Genomic DNA, 5,557 nt, shown 5'->3' on the forward strand with positions numbered 1-5,557 from the left:
TATGATTACTATTTAATACATACTAGAAGCTCTACCTTATGAGTAGAGAAGATCAAATTATTATTATTTGCACATTTGCAAAAAAGCATTCCCTAGCCACCCTATTTAAAATTTCACACACTCCACATACCAAGACTTACTATCTCCTGTTTCTTCCTAATTTTTCTCCATAGCATTTACTACCTTTTAACAAAGTATATACTTTACATAGTTGTTTTTTTTTATTCCATGTCTATCCACTAAATGCTAGCACGACAAGTATTCCATTGTATGAATAAAACAATGTATTCATCCATTCCTTGCATGAAACATTAGGATTGTACCTCCATATTACCATCATAAGCAAATAATATTCATATATGTCTTCTTGTGCATGTGTGAGAGTTTCTCTATGATATACACAGTTGATTCTTATAACTTACAGTAGCTGTGTTCCATAAAGTCATTGCAAACACTGAATTAGCAGATACTGAACCATTGTTCCTAGAGAAAATACAGAGTTAGGTCTGTGGAAGCCTCTGGTCACAACGTTTTTGTTAACTTATCAATAAAAAAACCTTGTTTAATGTTAGGTTCAGTTTTAAAACACCTTATTTAATATACATTGTTGATTAATTAACCATTAACTCACAGCCAATAGCACTTATTATAACTCATACCTGAATGAAGTTTATCTAATTCATGCTTTTTTTTGTAAAGCACATCACATCTTTCTTGAATTTAGGAACACCAGACAGCACTTCAGCACTATACTTGGGGGACATTTTAAGCAGTGAAATCACCAACAAAAAGAACAAAAATGCAAAAGACTTGGCACTAAATAGACCAAGAAATGGACACCTGTTATGAGAACTAAAACAAGAAGGCATCATCTTGTTCAACCTTAGCTGGGTCTATGCCCATTGTGACTCAAATTTTTTTGCTCTTCTGCAAAAAATAGGTCTGCAAATGACTATGAAAATACAGTATTGAATACTGATTTGAGGGTTACAAATAAATTTTAGCAAATAGACAAATTTGCAAGTATGGAATCTATGAGTAATGAGGACTGGCTAGAAGTGATATTCCAGATATTAAAGTACAGCCATCTTTATATTTATTAGATGTTGGCACATTGTTGCACAAAACATGTCTACTTATTTCGTTTTTATCCTATTTAACTCCATCCAAGTGTCCCCACATCATTTCTAACCCTTGGCATTTTTACTATTTTTAACTTCTGTCAATGCAAGGCACGTAAAATGACATCTTGTGTTTGATTTTTTAAATTTGGATTTATCACAAAACTACAATGAGATATCAATTCACACCTGTCAGAAAGGCTAAAATAAAAAAACATAAGAAACAACCAGTACTGGAGAGGATGTGGTGAAGAAAGAACCCTAATGTGCTGTCGGTGGGAATGCAAACTAGTGCAGTTACTATGGAAAACAGTATAGAGATTCCTCAGAAAATTAAAAATAGAATTACCATATGATCTAGTAATTGTACTACTGGGTATTTACCCAAAGAGTATAAAAACACTAATTCAAAAAGATATATGTACCCCTATGTTTATTGCAGCATTAATTACAATAGCCAAATTATGGAAGCAGCCCAAGTGTCCAGTGATAGATGAATGGATAAAGAAATGGCATATATATATACAATGGAATATTACTCAGCCATAAAAAGAATGAAGTCTTGCCATTTGCAACAACATGGATGGACCTAGGGAATATAACACTAAGTGAAATAAGTCAGTCAGAGAAAGATAAATATCATATGATTTCACCAATATGTGGATTTTAAGAAACAAACAAATAAACAAACAAAAACAAAGGAAAAAAAGACAAATCAAAAAACAGACTCTTAAATATAGAGGACAAACAGATGGTTACCAGAGGGAAGGGAGGGTAGGGAGATGGGTTAAATAGGTGATGGGGGTTAAGAGTACACTTATTTTGATGAAAACTGAGTAATGTATAGAATTATTGATCACTATATTGTACACCTGAAACTAATATAAAACTGTATGATAATTATACCAATATTAAAATAAAAAAATAAAAAATAATTTGGATTTATCAGATTACTAGTAAGATTGAGAATATCTTTTTTTTTAATTTAAATTTTATTATTATTTTTTAAACATATATTTTTATGCCCAGGGGTACAGGTCTGTGAATCGCCAGGTTTACACATTTCACAGCACTCACCATAGCACATACCCTCCCCAATGTCCATAACCCCACCCCCCCCTTCCAACCCCCCTCCCCCCATCAACCCTCAGTTTGTTTTGTGAGATTAAGAGTCACTTATGGTTTGTCTCCCTCCCAATCCCATCTTGTTTCATTTACTCTTCTCCTACTCCTTAACCCCCCATGTTGCATCGTCTCTCCCTCATACCAGGGAGATCATATGATAGCTGTCTTTCTCCGATTGACTTATTTCACTAAGCATGATACCCTCTAGTTCCATCCACATCATTGCAAATGGCAAGATTTCATTTCTTTTGATGGCTGCATAGTATTCCATTGTGTATATATACCACATCTTCTTTATCCATTCGTCTGTTGATGGACATCTAGGTTCCTTCCATAGTTTGGCTATTGTAGACATTGCTGCTATAAACATTTGGTGCACGTGCCCCTTCGGATCACTATGTTTGTATCTTTAGGGTAAATACCCAGTAGTGCAATTGCTGGGTCATAGGGTAGTTCTATTTTCAACATTTTGAGGAACCTCCATGCTGTTTTCCAGAGTGGTTGCACCAGCTTGCATTCCCACCAACAGTGTAGGAGGGTTCCCCTTTCTCTGCATCCTCGCCAGCATCTGTCATTTCCTGACTTGTTAATTTTAGCCATTCTGACTGGTGTGAGGTGATATCGCATTGTAGTTTTGATTTGTATTTCCCTGATGCCGAGTGATATGGAGCACTTTTTCGTGTGTCTGTTGGCCATCTGGATGTCTTCTTTGCAGAAATGTCTGTTTATGTCCTCTGCCCATTTCTTGATTGGATTATTTGTTCTTTGGGTGTTGAGTTTGCTAAGTTCTTTATAGATTTTGGACACTAGCCCTTTATCCGATATGTCGTTTGCAAATATCTTCTCCCATTCTGTCAGTTGTCTTTTGGTTTTGTTAACTGTTTCCTTTGCTGTGCAAAAGCTTTTGATCTTGATAAAATCCCAATAGTTCATTTTTGCCCTTGCTTCCCTTGCCCTTGGTGATGTTCCTAGGAAGATGTTGCTGTGGCTGAGGTCGAAGAGGTTGCTGCCTGTGTTCTCCTCAAGGATTTTGATGGATTCCTTTCTCACATTGAGGTCCTTCATCCATTTTGAGTCTATTTTCGTGTGTGGTGTAAGGAAATGATCCAATTTCATTTTTCTGCATGTGGCTATCCAATTTTCCCAACACCATTTATTGAAGAGGCTGTCTTTGTTCCATTGGACATTCTTTCTTGCTTTGTCAAAGATTAGTTGACCATAGAGTTGAGGGTCTATTTCTGGGCTCTCTATTCTGTTCCATTGATCTATGTGTCTGTTTTTGTGCCAGTACCATGCTGTCTTGATGATGACAGCTTTGTAATAGAGCTTGAAGTCCGGAACTGTGATGCCACCAACTTTGGCTTTCTTTTTCAATATTGCTTTGGCTATTCGAGGTCTTTTCTGGTTCCATATAAATTTTAGGATTATTTGTTCCATTTCTTTGAAAAAAATGGATGGTACTTTGATAGGAATTACATTAAATGTATAGATTGCTTTAGGTAGCATAGACATTTTCACTATATTAATTCTTCCAATCCAGGAGCATGGAACATTTTTCCATTTCTTTGTGTCTTCCTCAATTTCTTTCATGAGTACTTTATAGTTTTCTGAGTATAGATTCTTAGTCTCTTTGGTTAGGTTTATTCCTAGGTATCTTATAGTTTTGGGTGCAATTGTAAATGGGATTGACTCCTTAATTTCTCTTTCTTCTGTCTTGTTGTTGGTGTAGAGAAATGCAACTGATTTCTGGGCATTGATTTTATATCCTGACACTTTACTGAATTCCTGTACAAGTTCTAGCAGTTTTGGAGTGGAGTCTTTTGGGTTTTCCACATATAGTATCATATCATCTGCGAAGAGTGATAGTTTGACTTCTTCTTTGCCAATTTGGATGCCTTTAATTTCCTTTTGTTGTCTGATTGCTGAGGCTAGGACTTCTAGTACTATGTTGAATAGCAGTGGTGATAACGGACATCCCTGCCGTGTTCCTGACCTTAGTGGAAAAGCTTTCAGTTTTTCTCCATTGAGAATGATATTTGCTGTGGGTTTTTCATAGATGGCTTTGATAATATTGAGGTATGTGCCCTCTATCCCTACACTTTGAAGAGTTTTGATCAGGAAGGGATGCTGTACTTTGTCAAATGCTTTTTCAGCATCTATGGAGAGTATCATATGGTTCTTGTTCTTTCTTTTATTAATGTGTTGTATCACATTGATTGATTTGCGGATGTTGAACCAACCTTGCAGCCCTGGAATAAATCCCACTTGGTCGTGGTGAATAATCCTTTTAATGTACTGTTGAATCCTATTGGCTAGTATTTTGGCGAGAATTTTTGCATCTGTGTTCATCAAGGATATTGGTCTGTAGTTCTCTTTTTTGATGGGATCCTTGTCTGGTTTTGGGATCAAGGTGATGCTGGCCTCATAAAATGAGTTTGGAAGTTTTCCTTCCATTTCTATTTTTTGGAACAGTTTCAGGAGAATAGGAATTAGTTCTTCTTTAAATGTTTGGTAGAATTCCCCCGGGAAGCCATCTGGCCCTGGGCTTTTGTTTGTTTGGAGATTTTTGATGACTGTTTCAATCTCCTTACTGGTTATGGGTCTGTTCAGGCTTTCTATTTCTTCCTGGTTCAGTTGTGGTAGTTTATATGTCTCTAGGAATGCATCCATTTCTTCCAGATTGTCAAATTTGTTGGCGTAGAGTTGCTCATAGTATGTTCTTATAATTGTCTGTATTTCTTTGGTGTTAGTTGTGATCTCTCCTCTTTCATTCATGATTTTATTTATTTGGGTCCTTTCTCTTTTCTTTTTGATAAGTCTGGCCAGGGGTTTATCGATCTTATTAATTCTTTCAAAGAACCAGCTCCTAGTTTCGTTGATTTGTTCTATTGTTTTTTTGGTTTCTATTTCATTGATTTCTGCTCTGATCTTTATGATTTCTCTTCTCCTGCTGGGTTTAGGGTTTCTTTCTTGTTCTTTCTCTAGCTCTTTTAGGTGTAGGGTTAGGTTGTGTACCTGAGACCTTTCTTGTTTCTTGAGAAAGGCTTGTACCGCTATATATTTTCCTCTCAGGACTGCCTTTGTTGTGTCCCACAGATTTTGAACCGTTGTGTTTTCATTATCATTTGTTTCCATGAATTTTTTCAATTCTTCTTTAATTTCCTGGTTGACCCATTCATTCTTTAGAAGGATGCTGTTTAGTCTCCATGTATTTGGGTTCTTTCCAAATTTCCTCTTGTGATTGAGTTCTAGCTTCAGAGCATTGTGGTCTGAAAATATGCAGGGAATGATCCCAATCTTTTGATACCAGT

Source organism: Enhydra lutris, unplaced genomic scaffold, assembly GCF_002288905.1.
Source record: "Enhydra lutris kenyoni isolate GAN:26980312 unplaced genomic scaffold, ASM228890v2 scaffoldscaffold39, whole genome shotgun sequence".
NCBI classification, from domain to species: Eukaryota; Metazoa; Chordata; class Mammalia; order Carnivora; family Mustelidae; genus Enhydra; species Enhydra lutris.